The sequence below is a fragment of the Triticum aestivum genome, chromosome 4D (genome assembly GCF_018294505.1).
Source record: "Triticum aestivum cultivar Chinese Spring chromosome 4D, IWGSC CS RefSeq v2.1, whole genome shotgun sequence".
NCBI lineage: Eukaryota > Viridiplantae > Streptophyta > Magnoliopsida > Poales > Poaceae > Triticum > Triticum aestivum.
Window position 1 is genome coordinate 216,869,583 of NC_057805.1, and position 22,247 is coordinate 216,891,829.

The 22,247-nt window shown below is 42.3% G+C and overlaps 1 pseudogene; it reads right to left on the reverse strand.

The window, feature by feature from the left end:
* Positions 1–208: 208 nt before the first annotated feature.
* The window catches only part of LOC123096829 (DNA repair protein RAD51 homolog A-like), a 52,808-nt pseudogene continuing 30,769 nt past the window's right edge, over positions 209–22,247 (reverse strand).

Sequence of the window (22,247 nt, forward strand, 5' to 3'; positions counted from 1 at the left end):
AGAAGCAACATCCATTCAATATATTTGAAAGATGATGAGTTACACATTACATCACATGCAACACACGAGAGACAACCTTGTTTTGTACAATAGCGACACTCTGCAAGCTCACAACAAAAATGTGCATCCACCAAGCCATCAAAACAGAATGGAGATGAGCAGATTTGCAAATGTGAGGGAGCTGGAGCAGAGACAGAGATGGTATCAATCAGTCCTTGGCATCTGAAACGCCTTCGGATGATAACTGGAACCTTGGTTCGGCTTCAGCTAGGCAAGGGGAGTTGATTACTTTACAGATTCGCTCTTCGCCTCTTCCCTTGCGAAGAGCAAGCCTGGTTGTGGAAGCATGCGCCATGATGTTCCCACCGATAGGCTTCACATGTGGCCCCGCAAACATGGCAGACCCATCCACTTGTGCCACTACCTGATTCGTGATAACCACAACAATTCCCAACTACACCAAGCAATTAAATCGGGTTTAATCAACTCATGTAAGCAACAGGGTAATTTTTCAAGAAAGCCGCACTACTGTAGATAACAACTTAGCAGTGTATTTATTAGTTTGAGGACAGCTGAGATAGAAACAAAGAGCTCCTCACCTCGTCTGTTAATTTTTGAAGACTCCTCGGAAACTTGGCCATATGCATTTGCCTCGCTGATAGTTCCCCTCTACCTGAGAAATCAGTTCTGTATAGACCCGTGGCACTGTCAACAATCATAAGAGCAAACCTGCACATGTCATTTCCAAATATCAGGAATTAGTTAGTACTACTTACTAGTAGTCTGTAAATACATATAAAAGGATACATATAATAGACATTGCCTATTAGTCTATAAAACAGTGCAGCAAACAAACTTGCTGTGTAAGCAGAATTCAATAAATAGCAGGTGCCACAAGGAGAGGTCCCATGGTGTATGCTCTTTTCAGATGATGTGGTGCTAGTCTACGATAGTCGGACGAGGGTTAATAGAAAGTTAGAGATGTGGATTCAGACTTTGGAATCAAAGGTTTTAGGCTTAGTAGAACTAGAATCGAGTGCATGAGGTGTTGTTCTAGTACTACTAGGCACGAGGAAGAAGTTAGCCTTGATAGGCAGGTCATGTGTCACCTCAAAAGGACACCTTTCGATATTTGGGATCAATGCTGAAGAAGGATGGTGATATCGATTAAGATGTGAGCCATCGATTAAAGCTGGATGGATGAAGTGACGCCAAGCTTCCGGCGTCTCAGTGACAAGAGAGTGCCACAAAACCTAAGAGGCGGGTTCTGTAGGAGAACTATTCGACCTGCGATGTTGTATGCGGTGAATTTTGGCCAACTAAAAGGCGACATGTCCAATAGGAGTGATGCTCATGTAAAGATGGATATGTGGCCATGCAAGAAAGGATCGGGTCTGAAATGATGATATACTCCCTCTGTCCGCGAATAAGTGTACATCTAGATTTTGTTCTAAGTCAAAATTTTATAATTTTGACCAACTTTATAGAAAATAGTAGTAACATATATGACATCAAATTCGTATATTATCAAAGTACATTTCAAAACGGATCTAGTGATACTAATTTAGTGTCATAAATTCTTTTACTTTTCCCTAGAAAGTTGGTCAAAGTTTTAAAACCTTGACTTAAGACAAAATCTAGATGTACACTTATTCGCGGATGGAGGGAGTATATGATAGAGTTAGGGTAGCACCGATTGAAGAGAAGCTTGCCCAACATCGTCTGTAAGATGGTTTGGGCTTATACAACGAAGACCTCCAAAAGCGCTAGTGCATATTGGATAGTTAAAGCATGCTAATAAGCCTTAAGAGAGGTTGGTGAAGACCAAACTTGACTTGGGAGGAGCATGTAAAGAGAGATCTGAAGGGCTGGAATATCACCAAAGAACTAGCCGTGGAAAAGGGTGCGTGGGAGTTGGCTATCCACATGCCAGAACCATGACTTGGTTGAGATATAATAGGTTTCAATTCTAGCCTACCCGAACTTTGTTGTTGTTGAAGGATCTTTTTAAGCAATGCATATGAGAAAAGTCACAGTGGTCTGATGTTAACATTACATCTGCATACATTCTTTAATCTCATATGACACTTCTATAGAATGAAAACTCACAATAGTGCAACAAAGAGGTTACACACACACACTTTAATCTGATAAAAGTAACAACAGATGGGCTAGTTATGTCGGCAACATACAGTCCCTTATACACACAAGGAGAAATAAAAATAATGATCAATAAGTTACTGTTGGTCACCTATCTAGCTCAAGAAAATCATATTGAAGTTCATAGATACACTCAAATTGAAAGAATGAACTTGCCTCGTCTCTATCATCATGGAAGCTGCCTCCAGCAGAAATCTGGATTGATGATCAGTATTGTAAGCTCTGGCATAAGCCACATTTTCTAATACGTCAGCACCGTTCAATCCAAACCTAGAATCCAGTAGTCACTTGTTTAATAACCAAATCAATTTTAAAACCAACCTAGAATCCAGTATTCACTTGCTTAATAATCAAATTCATGTTAAAACCAACATAGAATCTAGTAGTCACTTGCTTATTAATAAAATTCATGCTAAGAGCCAAAGTAACTAGTGTGACCAAAGGTGTCACCTGTCTGCTATCTGGAGGAGCCTGTGAGGTCTGAATGTCCCCTCTGCGTCAATGTAGAGAGCCTTTCCTTCACCACCACCTTGGTCCAATGGAAGCTGAAATATATCATGTTTAACATATGTGAGATTAACAACAAGATTCAGGTGTCAATGCAAAAAAACAACCAATAAACGAAGTCTCACCTGACATGTAACACACAAAGTGTGGCACAACTGAGTCTTTCCTGAGCGGAACTCACCATATAACTCTGTGATAGATCCTGTTAATATCCCCCCTGTTGAAGGTAGGTCAGATCCGATACTCAATGGATCACAAGTAATTTATCAAATTATGCTGAGAAAGGGAAAAGCATAAAGCTCATAGCACATTACCATCCAAAATCTTATCAAGCTCCCTTGATCCAGTTGTAACTTGAATGATCTCCAGCCTCTGTGCATGTAGTTGGCTGGCACTTGTAATCCCAGTGGAACAAGCTTGGATGTTGCAAACATTTGTAGACAGTAAATATTTTACAGTGTGCTATAAAATTTCCATGCAAAATACAATTCTGGTCTCATGATTACTTGCCTGCCTCAATTATCTTGTCAACTTTGGCCTCACTGATTCCTTTGATTCGCAAAAGATCTTTCCTTGGAGTGTAAGCCACAGACTATACTGTGTAGAGACCGGCATCTTTGAGCTTTTTCACATCTAATGCAGCTATTCCAGATGCCCTGGCAAGAAAATAACAGAGTTAATGAAAACATTTGTTGACAATAAATGGGCACTAGTTAACCACTAATTACAGATTGTCACATGGCAATAAAGATACGAGGATCAAAAGCACCTAACGAAGGAAATATGCCCTAGAGGCAATAATAAAGTTGTTATTTTATATTTCCTTATTCATGATAAAGGTTTATTATTCATGCCAAAATTGTATTGATCGGAAACCTAAATACATGTGTGAATACATAAAAAAACACCGTGTCCCTAGGGAGCCTCTAATTGACTAGCTCGTTGATCAAAGATGGTTAAGGTTTCCTAACCATGGACATGAGTTGTGATTTGATAACGGGATCACATCATTAGGAGAATGATGTGATGGACAAGACCCATCCGTTAGCTTAGCATTATGATCGTTCAGTTTTATTGGTATTGCTTTCTTCATGTCAAATACATATTCCTTCGACTATGAGATTATGCAACTCCCGGATACCGAAGGAATGCCCTGTGTGCTATCAAACGTCACAATGTAACTGGGTGATTATAAATATGCTCTACAGGTATCTCCTAAGGTGTTTGTTGGGTTGCCATAGATCGAGATTAGGATTTGTCACTCCGAGTATCGGAGAGGTATCTTTGGGCCCTCTCGGTAATACACATCATAAGCTTGCAAGCAAATGACTAAGGAGTTAGTCACGAGATGATGTATTACAGAACGAGTAAAGAAACTTGCCGGTAACGAGATGGAAGTATGGTATGAAGATACTGACGATCGAATCCCGGGCAAGTAACATACTGATGGACAAAGGGAATTACGTATGTTGTCATAACGGTTCGACCGATAAAGATCTTCGTAGAATATGTAGGAGCCAATATGGGCATCCAGGTTCCGCTATTGGTTATTGACCGGAGAGGTGTCTCGGTCATGTCTACATACTTCTCGAGCCCATAGGGTCCGCACGCTTAACGTTCGATGACGATATAGTATTATATGAGTTATGTGATTTGGTGACCGAATGTTGTTCGGAGTCCCGGATGAGATCACGGACATGACGAGGAGTATCGAAATGGTCGAGAGGTAAAGATTGATATATAGGACGATGCTATTCGGACACCGGAAGTGTTTTGAAGAAAACTGGATAGTCATCGGAGTATCGGGAGGGGTACCTGTCACCCCCGGGAGAGTATTGGGCCTATTGGGCCACAAGAGGGGAGCACACCAGCCCATAAGGGGCTGGCGCGCTCCCCATGGCAGCCGGCCAAGTGGGGAAGGAAAGGGGGAGGATTCGGCCTCCTCTTCCTTCTCTCTTCCCCCCTTTCCTTTCTTCTTCGGCGAATAAGGAAAGCGGGACACCACTTAGAGAGGACCCTACTTGGCTGCTCCCTCCCCCCCACCTATATATATGTGTGGGGGTGCACCCTAGCACACACCAGACAATTTCCTACCCGTGTGCGGCGCTCCCCTCCACCATTTACACCCCCGGTCATATTTTCGTAGTGCTTAGGCGAAGCCCTGCGAGGATCACTTCACGATCACTGTCACCACACCGTCGTGCTGACAGAACTCATCTACTACCTCGACGTCTTGCTGGATCAAGAAGGCGAGGAACGTCACCGAGCTGAACGTGTGCAAAACGCGGAGGTGCCATGCGTTCGGTACTTGATCGGTTAAAGCGCGAAGAAGTTCGACTACATCAACCGCATTGAGAAACGCTTCCGCTTACGGTCTACGAGGGTACGTAGACACACTCTCCCCCTTGTAGCTATGCATATCTATGGAAATATCATTGCGTGTGCGTAGAAATTTTTTGTTTTCCATGCAACGATTCCCAACAGTGGCATCATGAGCCAGGTCTATGCATAGATGATATGCACGAGTAGAACACAAAGAGTTGTGGGCGCTGATAGTCATACTGCTTACCACCAACGTCTTATTTTGACTCGGCGGTATTGTGGGATGAAGCGGCCCGGACCAACCTTACATGAGACCGGTTCCACCGACAGACATGCAACTAGTTTTGCATAAAGGTGGCTGGCGGGTGTCTGTTTCTCCTACTTTAGTTAAATCGAATTTGACTACGGCCGGTCCTTGAAGAAGGTTAAAACAGCAAACTTGACGAATCACTGTTGTGGTTTTTGCCATAGGTAAGAACTGTTCTTGCTAGAAGCCCGTAGCAGCCACGTAAAAACTTGCAACAACAAAGTAGAGGACGTCTAACTTGTTTTTGTAGGGTATGTTGTGATGTGATATGGTTAAGACATGATGTGATATATGTTATTGTATGAGATGATCATGTTCTGTAAGTTATCGGCAACCGGCAGGAGCCTTATGGTTGTCTCTTTATTGTATGAAATGCAAACGCCATGTAATTGCTTTACTTTATCACTATGTGTTAGCGATAGTTGTAGAATTAATAGTTGGCGAGACGACCACGACGCAATGATGGAGATCAAGGTGTCAAGCCGGTAACGATGGAGATAATGACGATGCTTTGGATATGGAGATCAAAAGCACAAGATGATGATGGCCATACCATGTCACATATTTTGATTGCATGTGATGTTTATCTTTTATGCATCTTATTTTGCTTAGTACAGCGGTAGCATTATAAGATGATCCCTTCACTAAATTTCAAGGTAAAAGTGTTCTCCCTGAGTATGCACCGTTGCTATAGTTCGTCGTGGTGAGACACCACGTGATGATCGGGTGTGATAGCCTCTACGCTCACATACAATGGGTGCAAGATAGTTTTGCACATGCGGAATACTTGGGTTAAACTTGACGAGCCTAGCATGTACAGACATGGCCTCGGAACATTGGAGACCGAAAGGTTGAACGTGAATCATATAGTGGATATGATCAACATAGATTTGTTCACCATTGATGACTACCCCATCTCACGTGATGATCGGACATGGGTTAGTTAATTTGGATCACGTATCACTTAGATGACTTGAGGGATGTCTATTTAAGTGGGAGTTCTTAAGTAATTTGATTAATTGAACTTAATTTATCATGAACTTAGTCCTGATAGTATTTGCATATCTATGTTGTAGATCACTGGCCCGTGCTACCGTTCCCCTGAATTTTAATGCGCTCCTAGATAAAGCTAAGTTGAAAGATGATGGTAGCAACTACATGGACTGGGTCCATAACTTGAGGATTATCCTCATTGCTGCACAGAAGAATTATGTCCTTGATGCACCGCTAGGTGGAAGGCATGCTGCAGGAGCAGATGCTGATGTTTTGAACATCTGGCAAGCTCGATCTGATGACTACTCGATAGTTCAGTGTGCCATGCTTTACGGCTTAGAATCGGGACTTCAAAGACATTTTGAATGTCATGGAGCATATGAGATGTTCCAGGAGTTGAAGTTAATATTTCAAGCAAATGCCCGGTTGAGAGATATGAAGTCTCCAACAAGTTCTATAGCTGCAAGATGGAGGAGAATAGTTCTGTCAGTGAACACATACTCAAAATGTCTGGGTATCATAATCACTTGACTCAGCTGGGAGTTAATCTTCTAGATGATAGTGTTATTGACAGAGTTCTTCAATCACTGCCACCAAGCTACAAAGGCTTCGTGATGAACTATAATATGCAAGGGATGGAGAAGACAATTCCCGAGCTCTTCGCAATGCTCAAAGCTGCGGAGGTAGAAATCAAGAAGGAGCATCAAGTGTTGATGGTTAACAAGACCACTAGTTTCAAGAAACAGGGCAAGGGAAAGAAGGGGAACTTCAAGAAGAATGGCAAGCAAGTTGCCACTCCCGGGAAGAAACCCAAAGCTGGACCCAAGCCTGAAACTGAGTGCTTCTACTGCAAAGGGACTGGTCGCTGGAAGCGGAAACGCCCCAAGTATTTGGCGGATAAGAAGGATGGCAAAGTGAACAAAGGTATATTCAATATACGTGTTATTAATATGTACCTTACTAATGCTCGTAGTAGCACCTGGGTATTTGATATTGGTTCGGTTGCTCATATTTGTAACTCGAAATAGGAGCTACGGATTAAACGAAGATTCGCTAAGGATGAGGTGACGATGCGCGTCAGAAATGGTTCCAAGGTCGATGTGATCGCCGTCGGCACTCTACCTCTACATCCACCTTCAGGATTAGTTTTAGACCTGAATAATTGTTATTTGGTGCCAGCGTTGAGCATGACATTATATCTGGATCTTGTTTAGTGCGAGACGGTTATTCATTTTAATCAGAGAATATTAGTTGTTCTATTTATATGAGTATATCTTTTATGGTCATGCACCCTTGAAGAGTGGTCTATTTTTGTTGAATCTCGATTGTAGTGATACACATATTCATAATATTGATCCCAAAAGATGAAAAGTTGATAATTATAGTGCAACATATTTGTGGCATTGCCGTTTAGGTCATATTGGTGTAAAGCGCATGAAGAAACTCCATGCAGATGGGCTTTTGGAATCATTTGATACTAATGAACCATGCCTCATGGGCAAGATGACTAAAACTCCGTTCTCCGGAACAATGGAGCGAGCCAATGACTTATTGGAAATAATACATACCGATGTATGCGGTCCAATGAGTGTTGAGGCATGCGGCGGTTATCATTATTTTCTGACCTTCACAGATGATTTGAGCAGATATGGGTATATCTACTTCATGAAACACAAGTCTGAAACATTTGAAAAGTTCAAAGAATTTCAGAGTGAAGTGGAGAATCATCGTAATAAGAAAATAAAGTTTCTACGATCTGATCGTGGAGGCTAATATTTGAGTTACGAGTTTGGCCTTCATTTAAACAATGTGGAATAGTTTCCCAACTCACGCCACCTAGAACACCACAACGTAATAGTGTGTCTGAACGTCGTAACCGTACTTTATTAGATATGGTGCGATCTATGATGTCTCTTACTGATTTACCACTATCGTTTTGGGATTATGCATTAGAGACAGCTACATTCACGTTAAATAGGGCACCGTCTAAATCCGTTGAGACGACACCAGATGAACTGTGGTTTGGCAAGAAACCAAAGCTATTGTTTCTTAACGTTTGGGGTTGCAACACTTAAGTCAAAAGGCTTCAGCCTGATAAGCTCGAACTCAAATCGGAGAAGTGTGTCTTCATAGGATACCCTAAGGAAACAATTGGGTACACCTTCTACCACAGATCCAAGGGCAAGATCTGAAGGAAATATGCCCCTAGAGGCAATAATAAAGTTGTTATTTTATATTTCCTTATATCATGATAAATGTTTATTATTCATGCTAGAATTGTATTAACCGGAAACTTGATACATGTGTGGATACATAGACAAAACACCGTGTCCCTAGTAAGCCTCTACTAGACTAGCTTGTTAATCAAAGATGGTTAAGTTTCCTAACCATAGACATGTGTTGCCATTTGATGAACGGGATCACATCATTAGGAGAACGATGTGATGGACATGACCCATCCGTTAGCTTAGCATATTGATCGTTCAGTTTTATTGCTATAGCTTTCTTCCTGTCATATACATATTCCTTTGAATATGAGATTATGCAACTCCCGGATACCCGAGGAATGTCTTGTGTGCTATCAAACGTCACAACGTAACTGGGTGATTATAAAGATGCTCTAAAGGTATCTCCGAAGGTGTTTGTTCGGTTGGCATAGATCGAGATTAGGATTTGACACTCCGAGTATCGGAGAGGTATCTCTGGGCCCTCCCGGTAATGCACATCATAATAAGCCTTGCAAGCAATGTGACTAATGAGTTAGTTGCGGGATGATGTATTACGGAACGAGTAAAGAGATTTGCCGGTAACGAGATTGAACTAGGTATGCAGATACCAACCATCGAATCTCGGGCAAGTAACATACCGATAACAAAGGGAATAATGTATGTTGTCATTTCGGTTCGACTGATAAAGATCTTTGTAGAATATGTAGGAACCTATATGAGCATCCAGATTCCGCTATTGGATATTGACCGGAGAGGTGTCTCGGTCATGTCTACATAGTTCTCGAACCCGTAGGGTCCGCACGCTTAACGTTCGATGATGATTTTATATTATATGAGTTATGTGATTTGGTGATCGAATGTTGTTCAGAGTCCCGGGTGAGATCACGGACATGACGAGGAGTCTCGAAATGGTCGAGAGGTAAAGATTGATATATAGGACAATAGTATTCGGACACCGGAAGTGTCCGAAGGTACCAGGTACGTATCGGGTCACCGGAAGGGGTTCCGGGCATCCCCCGGCAAACTATATGGGCCTAATGGGCCAAGAGGGGAAACGCAGCAGCCAGCAGGGGCTGCTGCGCCCCCCCATATGGGCCGCACCTGAGGGAAAGTAAAGGGGAGAAGGGAGAAGGAAGGGGAGGGATTCGGCCTCCCCCTTCCTTCCCTCCTCCCTCCTCTTTCCTTCCCCCTCCGGTGGATATGGTAAGGGGGGAGGCCGAATTGGGAGGCGCCCAAGTAGGATTCCTCCTACTTGGGGCGCCCCCTTGGGTGCCTCTCCTCCCCTCAAACCTATATATATGAGGGGGGCACCGCTAGAAAACACACCAACAATTGTTAGCCGTGTGCGGCGCCCCCCTCCACAGTTTACGCCTCCGGTCATATCTTCGTAGTGCTTAGGCGAAGCCCTGCGCGGATCACTTCACCATCACTGTCACCACGCCATCGTGCTTACGGAACTCTCCCTCGACACTTTTCTGGATCAAGAGTTCGAGGGACGTCATCGAGCTGAACGTGTGCAGAACTCGGAGGTGCCGTACGTTTGGTGCTTGATCGGTCAGAACGAGAAGAAGTTCGACTACATCAACCACATTGTCAAACGCTTCCGCTTTCGGTCTATGAGGGTACGTGGATACACTCTCCCCCTCTCATTGCTATGCATCTCCTAGATAGATCTTGCGTGAGCGTGGGAATATTTTTGAAATTGCATGCTACGTTTCCCAACAATGGCATCAGAGCCAGGCTTATGCATAGATGATATACACGAGTAGAACACAAAGAGTTCTGGGCGGTAATCGTCATACTGCTTACCACCAATGTCTTATTTTGATTCGGCAGTATTGTTGGATGAAGCGGCCCGGACCAACCTTACATGACCACGTTCATGAGACCGGTTCCACCGACAGACATGCAACTAGTTTTGCATAAAGGTGGCTGGCGGGTGTCTGTTTCTCCAACTTTAGTTGAATCGAATTTGACTGGGGCCGGTCCTTGTTGAAGGTTAAAACAGCAAACTTGATAAATCACCATTGTGGTTTTGATGCGTTGGTAAGAATGGTTCTTGCTAGAAGCCCGTAGCAGCCACGTAAAACTTGCAACAACAAAGTAGAGGACGTATAACTTGTTTTTGCAGGGCATGTTGTGATGTGATATGGTTAAGACATGATGTGATATACGTTGTTGTATGAGATGATCATGTTTTGTAAAGTTATCGGCAACTGGCAGGAGCCTTATGGTTGTCGCTTTATTGTATGAAATGCAAATGCCATGTAATTGCTTTACTTTATCACTATGTGCTAGCGATAGTTGTAGAAGCAATAGTTAGCGAGACGACCACGATGCTACGATGGAGATCAGGGTGTCAAGCCGGTGACGATGGAGATCATGACGGTGCTTTGGAGATGGAGATTAAAGGCACAAGATGATGATGATGGCCATATCATGTCACATATTTTGATTGCATGTGATGTTTATCTTTTATGCATCTTATTTTGCTTAGTATGACGGTAGCATTATAAGATGACCCCTTACTAAAATTTCAAGGTATAAGTGTTGTCCCTGAGTATGCATCGTTGCGATAGTTCGTCGTGCTGAGACACCACGTGATGATCGGGTGCGATAGGCTCTATGTTCACATACAACGGGTGCAAGACAGTTTTGCACATGCGGAATACTCGGGTTAAACTTGATGAGCCTAGCATGCACAGACATGGCCTCGGAACACTGGAGACCGAATGTAGCGACCCGACCTCAGACGGTCAAGTCTCTGTGCTTAAGTGTCATCCCTGGATCGGTATGCTGACACACACAGTACTCTAGGATTTATAACAGAGGTAAATCACATGTATAAAATAACGTAAATACTATTACCTCAATCCAAATAGCGGAAGTAACAACAAGGTTGTGGATTCCCATCAACACCAACGGCAAAGTTGAGTGTAGAAATCGTAACCCTAACGTATCACCTACTCGTTGTAAGATTCCTGCAACATGAGACGTTGCAGCCATGTAGGTCAGTACAGGAATCTTACGAATGTACTGACCTACATGGCTGCAACGTCTCATGTTGCAGGAACCTTACGATGAGTAAGTGATACGTTAGGGTTATGATTTCTACACTCAACTTTGCCGTTGGTGTTGATGGGAATCCACAACCTTGTTGTTACTTCCGCTATTTGGATTGAGGTAACAGTATTTACGTTATTTTATACATGTGATTTACCTCTGTTACAAATCCTCGAGTACTGTGTGTGTCAGCATACCGATCCAGGGATGACACTTAAGCACAGAGACTTGACCGTCTGATGTCGGGTCGCTACAAGATGGTATCAGAGCACATGTTGACTGTAGGACGTGACCCCTAGAAACTAGCAAGCCCATAGAAAAGATTTTTCTCTACAACTTTCTTTTCAAAAAGATCTTTTTACCTCTCTTCTCTTCTGAGCGTATTCAAATATTCCCTTTAGTGAGACCATATACCCCTTTCCCCTTTTGACCACATGAAGATTCGACCGATGAGACCACTCCAAGAACTACAAGATATCGGACAACTAAGACTACTTCGGAATGAAGAGGATTTTACCGTGCATTATTATAATGGAAACTACAGCGATTGAAGACTTCGAAGACTACGAGAATTTGAAGGCTCCTTTTTATTTCCAGATTGGTATGACCTAGGAAGGCTACCCTTATGGAATTAGTCAGACTATTGAAGCTGTCAATACCCGAGATCAAGGTGTGTTGGAGAAAGACCAGAGCATGGAGCGCAAAACTCAAAGTTTTATCAAGAAAACCCTAAGGCAGGAGATATCAACTATGGAATGATAGCTCATGGTAATGACAAGGGCAGAAATATGGCTATCCATGATGTTATCGCTCGCTTATGCTATTATCACCGTGCTGAGTTAAGAATGCATATGCATGGAAGGATTGGATGGTAGAAGGCTGATGGAGCATCTGTCAGCATAGGATGCAGTTTTAACCTTAGCTGGTGTATCGCCAGGATCTGGAGTATTACATCAAGAATTTTAAGATGGACCTACAGGAACCCGTGTTTGACGAAAAAGCATTTCATGAAGAATGGACCGGCAGAAGAAAGAAGCAATGAAAGGAGCCCTCATGGAAATTTTAGATGAACCCGTGATGAAAGAACAAGTGGCGGACACACCCAAAGAAGACCCAATTAAACCCTGCACCAAGCCATGCTATTCATGTGGAGAAGAAGGACACATCTCACAGAATTGTCTGAAGGGGGAATCTAGTAGAATTCCCAACTAAGGAAGTAGAGTATGACCCACAGGAAATAGAAACCCTGATTGGAACGGTAAACTCTAGGAAGAGAAATAGATTGGATTCCAGGAAGGACCTGAGTCATATCACCTGCTACAGGTGCAAGGAGTCAGGGCACTACTTCAGTAGTTGCCCAAAAAGGAAGCCGAGGACCCAAGGAGGCTATGTAGTCATAAGGAAACCTCGAGACTTGTCAGAAGTAATATGTTTTCGTTGTAATGGAGCAGGACACTTTGCCAGAGATTGTCCCAATGAGAAGGAGGCTTGCGCTAAATAGTTGAGTTTGCAACAAAAGAAATGTAGTAGTAGTAGTGGGAACAATTCTTTTATATTGAGGTGTTGAGTTGAGGCATGTAATGGAAGTGCCAGAGATTGTAATAATTTGAGAATCAATAAAGTTAGCATCGTTGGTACTGATTTGGATTTTATGAGTAGTGACTCTATGAAGGAAGATTTTGACCATTTTCAAGGATATGAGAAATATGCTCTAAGAATGAATTTGTTCATTTCAAGGGTGGTAGTACCCTGTGAGGACACTTGACCCCTGGAAAAGATAATGATATTCCACGGAGTGGACTTCGGACAAAGTAAGTACGAGTTTTGTCTCGATATGTGGGATACCCCAAGAATATGAAGGGATGAAGTACTATTGGATATAAAGGAGGTATAATGTTGGTAATATGGAGCAATTGTAACTCCATAATAAGTTGAGTAATCACATCTTAGTTTGGTACAAATAGAAGGAAGGGAGACAGTACAATTGGATGGATTTAAGAATGCTAGGAAGCTGGATGTGGGAATAATGATCAGTTGCCCCCGATGATGAGTTCAAGGTTTACAAGTGATGAGATGGGCCATAACCCACAGGCCCCAGGACCTGCCAAGAAGCAAGCACACTCTTGCTGAAGGAAAAACCCTGGAAGAAGTTATGCCTTTATCGACAGACAATCCTATAGGAGTAACGCAAAACCTGAGAGTTGTGAAGAAACGATAGATTGTTTGTCTAGCTTGCAGAATCAATGGATTATCCGAACTTAGTTCGACGACAAGAGAAATTCTGCAATGCTTGTGAGGATGACCGAGTGTTGGAATGCGAGATTCGCTAAACCATATACAAGGTAATGATTTGGGTGCGGGATGGATTGATCACCATGCCAACTTACTCTTATTATTCGCCTCTGCTATATGGGATGGTAAATCTGAGTAACTTACCCATAGTAGAGCGGCGACGATCAAAACCTTGTTTAAACCTTAGAATGGTATGACAATTTTTCCCTTGTACAAGGCAGTTGTTGCCAATCGTAGGATATACGGTGAGAATGAAGCCCAGACCCATTTCCTGCAGGAGAAACCATAAATTGTTGACCTCCATGAGATATCGATAGTTGTTTAGTATTGGCGCCAGACCCGTCAGCTAAGAAGACCCAGTCCCAGATAAAAAGACAATAGAATTGAGGAAAAAGGGCTATGCCACTACCGAAAGAGCCCAGAGAAGGATTTTTTTTGAGAATCTGAGAAGACTGACGCTGTCAAGAATAAGGATGGAGTATATGAGTTTTGATAGAACCGTAACAATGCTTCTAAGGATGGTAGCACCCGAGACCCCGGAGACAATCGATGGATTTTGAGAAGACCCCCGAACCTAACCTATTTCTTTCTAGCCTCTCCAAAACTAGAGGGCGAGATTCATTTTAAGGGTGGTAGGTTTGTAACATCCCAAAATTCTAAATTTTGGAATGTTATAATAAATAAATAGTTTTGATTATTTGTTTGATTGTCGTGTGGTTGCTTGTGTGAAATTGAGTGAAATTCGAAACTTTTTGAAAGCTAAATGAGAGGGAATAAAAGGACTTTCCCAAACTTTCATTTTGCATTTATGATCTTCGTGAATTAAAATTCTTTTCAAATACAAAACCCTAGAGAGAAGATGACATGACTTCTTCCATTTAAATAAATGAAAAGGGTTTTTGAAAATATTTGAATTTCATTTGGAAATATTTCAAATTCAGAAACTTTATGCAACTCAATGATTTTCATGAGAGAAGATAAAATGACTTCTTCAAATTATATGAAATATGAGTTGGAAGTTAAAAGAATCAAATTTAAAGTCCCTTTGAAATTATTTTTCAGTTTGGAGTTATTTAGTTTTTATTCAAATTATTTTTCTCCAAAAATAAAATTCATGGAAATTAGGGTAAAATGATTCCCTACAGTAGAAAATTGGAGAGAAATAAATTTGAAATTATTTTGGTATTTTTAAAATGACTTTATGAGGTTTTATTGCACCAGTAGAACTGTTTGACTTATTTGAATTTCTGTGGAATTTATGTGACGCTAGAAAAATGTTCATGTTGTAGAAAATATTTTTTTGAAAATTCTGATATATAATATGCCTATGTAAAATTTTACTTTTAATTTTCTTTATTCAGTTTTCCCTTTTCTGTTTCTATTTAAAAAACAAAAAAACTGCGCATGCGCCTGGAACTAACTGTCTCTCACATGCGCAACATAGTTGCAGTGGGCGCCTCATCTTTTCTTTTTTCTCTCCTACATGGGCCAGGCCCACCCAGCAATTTCCTTCTCAGTTTTTTTCCTTTTTTTCCTTTGGCTGAAAAAAACTGCAACGTGTGCGCGGCCGGCCCGTGGTGCTTTTTAATGCGACTCCCTTCGTATTATTTGTTCGTCTACGTCCCACACTGGCTAGCCTTTGACACCTAAACCTCTTTTCCATCAATAAATATAGACCCATAGAGCCTCCAAAAAATCATCCGATTCGGGTTAAATTAATATTTTGGTTTGACTAGATTCATCAAAGAAAAATATATTTCTCCTCTCCGGCGGGAATTCTGGAAGTCGTCTCCTCTCTCTGAAGTCGTCTTTTCTCTACCTTATAAAGGTATCTTTCTTCGTATTTTTTTATATATATTCACGTAGCTTAGATTTTTCAAATAGCCATAACTTTTTACTCGTTCATCCAAATTAGACGAAACCAACGCCAATATTTTCGTCATGATTCCACCTATCTAGTGAATCTATCAAATAAACTTTTAGCAACTTTCAAATTTTGAAATTTGTTCAGATTCATATTCAAACTTTTTTTGTTCATAACTTGAGTTTCGTAACTCCGATTTGGTTGATTCTTTTTGCAAATCAAAGCTCTTGACCTACACTTTCTGATAAGACCAAATCCACCTAATTTTGGTACTGTTAGAAATTGTTTTCTGTTGTAAGAGTTAATTACTTGTTTTCGAGGTTTTCTGATATCTTTTCTTCAATTCTTTTGCATGATTGCTTATGTGTGGTTACTATTGCTTGCTTATGATAGATTGACCGGAGTGTGACGAGTAGAACTATGAGGAGTTATGAGTGTGAATCATCTTCATCAACAGTACAAGGCAAGTTCACACTTTGATCATATCTCTTTATTACCCAGTTTTTACGCATTAGTTTCAACCCTCACACATTGCATGAGTGGGACTTGATAACATGTGGGTATTTGGGAAGTAGTTGATGAGGTAGAACCTATTGTCCTTTCTATCAAACCCTTGGGAGTTAATTATACGTTATGCTTATACTGCTATGCTATGCTTGTAGACGTGGATTGGTTGAGTGTATCCATGACAGATGTGAGAGTTGTTAATTAATGGTTAACTTAAGGTGGCTACTTAAATACACATCTGGGTGGATTGGTTGAGGCACCCTGGAGCACCCAATGGTTGTCTGGGCACCTGGAGAACCCAGTGCTTGCCCAAGGGAATCCCGGAGTACCCGTGTGATCACCCTATGGAATGCCACCCAGGCTCAAAGGGATCATAAGATTATTCATGCTAGAAACTTACGTGTGCAGCCACAAGCTATTATGGGCTCTAGTATAGTTGAATATGTTGCATGACCTCTTTTAGTGGTGGGCTAGCAGATGTATGGGAAAGTAGGTGTAACTGTCCACCCAGAGTAAAGACTTAATGTTTCTGAAAGACTGTGTCTCGGTCATCCGTTTCTCAAACATCATGTAGTGCGAGAAATCCAACGGAGGAGATCGAGTCTTGTGGGGAAAAGTGCGCAAACCTCTGCAGAGTGTACAAACTAATCATGATTAGGCGTGTCCGCGGTTATGGACATCTTGAGTATCTGGTTCTTGGATTATCATGTTGATCTCAACACTCTATTTAATTAATTTGATTGGGTTAAGGATTATTATTTTGGGATTGAGTTGGGGATATACCTTCTCAATATTTTCAAACAACTGTGTAGTTAAATAAAATTTATTCCTTTGAGGTAGGGAAAAATTAGCTTTATGCAAAAACTAAACCTAGAGCCTCCACCAGCCATATATGCATGTAGTGATAGCTATTGTTCATCATTATCGTATGGTGTGAATTCGCCAGTACATTCAATGTACTGACCTACATGGCTGCAACGTCTCATGTTGCAGGAATCTTACGACGAGTAAGTGATACGTTAGGGTTACGATTTCTACGCTCAACTTTGTCGTTGGTGTTGATGGGAATCCACAACCTTGTTGTTACTTCCGCTATTTGGATTGAGGTAATAGTATTTACGTTATTTTATACATGTGATTTACCTCTGTTATAAATCCTCGAGTACTGTGTGTGTCAGCATACCGATCCAGGGATGACACTTAAGCACAGAGACTTGACCGTCTGAGGTCGGGTCGCTACACCGAAAGGTCGAACGTGGATCATATAGTAGATATGATCAACATAGAGATGTTCACCATTGATGACTACTCCATCTGACGTGATGATCGAACATGGTTTAGTTGATTTGGATCACGTATCATTTAGATGACTTGAGGGATGTCTATCTAAGTGGGAGTTCTTAAGTAATTTGATTAATTGAACTTAATTTATCATGAACTTAGTCCTGATAGTATTTGTATATATGTTTTGTAGATCAATAGCTCGCATTGTAGTTCCCCTATGTTTTTGATATGTTCCTAGAGAAAACTAAGTTGAAAGATGATAGTAGCTATGATGCGGACTGGGTCCGTGATCTTAGGATTATCCTCATTGCTGCACAGAAGAATTATGTCCTTGATGCACCGCTAGGTGACAGCCTATTGCAGGAGCAGATTCAAACGTTATGAGCGTTTGGCAAGCTCGATATGATGACTACTTGATAGTTTAGTGTGCCATGCTTTACAGCTTAGAACCAGGACTTCAAAAACGTTTTGAACACCACAGAGCATATGAGATGTTCCAAGAGTTGAAATTGGTATTTCAGACTCATGCCCATGTCGAGAGGTATGAGACCTCTGACAAGTACTTTGCCTACAAGATGGAGGATAATAGGTCAACTAGTGAGCATGTGCTCAGAATGTCTGGGTACTACAATCAGTTGAATCAAGTGGGAGTTAATCTTCCAGATAAGATAGTGACAGAGTTCTCTAGTCACTATCACCAAGCTACTAGAACTTCGTGATGAACTATAATGTGCAAGGGATAGCGGAAAAGATTCCCGAGCTCTTCGCGATGCTGAAATCGGTGAAGGTAGAAATCTAGAAAGAGCATCAAGTGTTGATGGTTGACAAGACCACTAGTTTCAAGATAAAGGGCAAAGAAAAGGGAACGTCAAGAAGAATGACAAGCAAGTTGCCACTCCCATCAAGAATCGCAAAGCTAGACCTAAGCCTAAAACTAAGTGCTTCTACTGCAAAGGGAATGGTCACTGGAAGCGGAACTACCCCAAATACATGGTGGATAAGAAGGATGGCAAAATGAACAAAGGTATATTTGATATACATGTTATTGATGTGTACTTTACTAGTGTTCATAGTAACCCCAGGGTATTTGATACCGGTTCAGTTGCTAAGATTAGTAACTCAAAACAGGAGTTGCAAAATGAACAGAGACTAGTTAAGGGCGAGGTGACGATGTATGTTGGAAGTGATTCCAAGGTTGATAAGATCACCATCGCGCACTCCCTCTACCTTTAGGATTAGTGTTGGACCTAAATAAATGTTATTTGGTGTTTGCGTTGAGCATGAATATGATTGGATCATATTTATTGCGATACAATTATTCATTTTAAGTTTCGGCTTCTCCGGTGTTCAAGCAAAAGAGCTAAGGCATTAAAAAAAGTTTTAAATGTGTGTGTGTCTCTGTATCTTCAGCTGACAAGGACACGGTGAAGATATTCGACACGTGTCAATAGAATGCATATGAAGAGACAGAGAGAATTTGAGGAATAAGCATAGAACAGGTTAGGGTCCGATCACATTCACTTAGTTCAGAAAATGGCAAATATGAAGACATAGCTATAAGTGAATGTTGTAGAGGACAGAACACACACACACACACACACACACAAACACACACACACACACACACACACACACACACACACACACCAAATCAACATTGCGAAGATAAACTTTGAAGTCAAACCAATGTTGAAGACAAAGCAAATAATGCACCCAAGACGCCAAATGAAAAACTTCAAGAAAGTGTGGTGGTGGCATTACCCACAGTATAGGAAATATTAGACCCAAACATGGCGCACAATTATCGTGGCGCTCCAAAGTCAAATTCCACATTAATGTATTCACACTTAGAGGGTAAGTCTTCATGAATTGAAGATATACGTTACTTCGTGTGTTGCACATCTAAGTCATTAACATGCATAAGCGTTAGGATGTGTGTCCATTCACATGACATTTGAGGATTCTAAGATATTTAGCTCACACCGCAGCTTGCAAAACCTTTTCTCATCCAAGGGCTTTGTGAAGATATCTGACAATTGCTATTCAGTGTTGACGTGAATGATATCAATGTCTTCCTTCAACACATGATCCCTGAGAAAACGATGATGGATTTGAATGCGCTTTGTCTTTGAGTGCTGAACAGGATTGTGAGCAATCTTGATGACGCTTTCATTATCGCACTAGAGTGGCACATGCTTCATGTTGATGCCATAGTCCTTGAGAGTTTGCTTCATCCAGAGAAGCTAAGCGCAGCAAGCTCCAGCAGCACTGTATTCAGATTCAACAGTGGAGAGTGATACACAGTTCTGCTTCTTTGAAGACCAATAGACAAGAGATCGTCCAAGAAAGTGACATGTGCCTAATGTGGACTTGCGATCCACCTTGTCACCAACATAATCAGCATCTGAGAATCCAACTAGATCAAACTCTGACACCTTTGGATACCATAATCCTAGTGTTGGGGTGTGAGCCAAATATCGAAGAATTCGCTTTACTGCTAGGTGATGCAATTCCTTTGGTGCCGCTTGGAATCGGGCACACATGCAAACGCTAAGCATTATATCAGGCCTAGATGCACATAAGTACAGTAAAGAACCATTCATGGAGCGGTATACCTTTTGATCAAACTCTTTACCACTGTCGTCGGGGCCAATTGGTCTTTGGTTGGCATTGGCGTCGTGTACCCTTTGCAGTCTTGCATTCCAAACTTCATCAGGAAATCTTTGTTGGGAAACGTAGCAGAAATTCAAAATTTTCTACGCATCACCAAGATCAATCTATGGAGTAATCTAGCAACGAGGGGAAGGGGAGTGCATCTACATACCCTTGTAGATCGCTAAGCGGAAGCGTTGCAAGAACGCGGATGAAGGAGTCGTACTCGTAGCGATTCAGATCGCGGTTGATTCCGATCTAAGCGTCGAACCACGGCGCCTCCGCGTTCAACACACGTGCAGCCCGGTAACATCTCCCACGCCTTGATCCAGCAAGGAGAGAGGGAGAGGTTGGGGAAGACTCCGTCCAGCAGCAGCACGACGGCGTGGTGGTGATGGAGGAGCGTGGCAATCTTGCAGGGCTTCGCCAAGCACCGCGGGAGAGGAGGAGGACATGGAAGAGGGGGAGGGCTGCGCCAGAACTTGGGTTGTGCTGCCCTCCAACCCCCACATATATATAGGGGCAAGGGAGAGGGGGGCCAGCCCCCTCAGATCCAATCTGAGGAGGGGGCGGCGGCCAGGGGGGTTGCCTTGCCCCCCAAGGCAAGGGGGGCGCCTCCCCTTAGGGTTCCCCCAAACCCCCAGGCGCATGGGCCCTGGGAGGGAAGGCGCCCAGCCCACTAAGGGGCTGGTCCCTCTCCACATACAGCCCATAGGGCCCTCCGGGGCTGGTGGCCCCTCCCGGTGGACCCCCGGAACCCTCCGGTGGTCCCGGTACATTACCGGTGACGCCCGAAACTCTTCCGGTGGCCAAAACGGGACTTCCCAAATATAAATCTTTACCTCCGGACCATTCCGGAACTCCTCGTGACTTCCGGGATCTCATCCGGGACTCCGAACAACATTCGGTAACCACGTATATCTATTCCCTATAACCCTAGCGTCATCGAACCTTAAGTGTGTAGACCCTACGGGTTCGGGAACCATGCAGACATGACCGAGACGTTCTCCGGCCAATAACCAACAGCGGGATCTGGATACCCATGTTGGCTCCCACATGTTCCACGATGATCTCATCGGATGAACCATGATGTCAAGGATTCAATCAATCCCGTATACAATTCCCTTTGTCAATCGGTATGTTACTTGCCCGAGATTCGATCGTCGGTATCCCGATACCTTGTTCAATCTCGTTACCGGCAAGTCTCTTTACTCTTTCCATAACACATCATCCCGTGATCAACTCCTTGGTCACATTGTGCACATTATGATGATGTCCTACCGAGTGGGCCCAAAGATACCTCTCCGTTTACATGGAGTGACAAATCCCAGTCTCGATTCGTGCCAACCCAACAGACACTTTCGGAGATACCTGTAGTGCACCTTTATAGCCACCCAGTTATGTTGTGACATTTGGTACACCCAAAGCATTCCTACGGTATCCGGGAGTTGCACAATCTCATGGTCTAAGGAAATGATACTTGACATTAGAAAAGCTCTTAGCAAACGAACTACACGATCTTGTGCTAGGCTTAGGATTGGGTCTTGTCCATCACATCATTCTCCTAATGATGTGATCCCGTTATCAACGACATCCAATGTCCATGGTCAGGAAACCGTAACCATCTATTGATCAACGAGCTAGTCAACTAGAGGCTTACTAGGGACATGGTGTTGTCTATGTATCCACACACGTATCTGAGTTTCCTATCAATACAATTCTAGCATGGATAATAAACAATTATCATGAACAAGGAAATATAATAATAACTAATTTATTATTGCCTCTAGGGCATATTTCCAACAGTCTCCCACTTGCACTAGAGTCAATAATATAGTTCACATCACCATGTGATTAACACTCACAGGTCACATCACCATGTGACCAACATCCAAAGAGTTTACTAGAGTCAACAATCTAGTTCACATCACCATGTGATTAACACTCAGTGAGTTCTGGTTTGATCATGTTATGCTTGTGAGAGAGGTTATTAGTCAACGGGTCTGAACCTTTCAGATCCATGTGTGCTTTACGAATATCTATGTCATCTTGTGGATGCTACCACGCG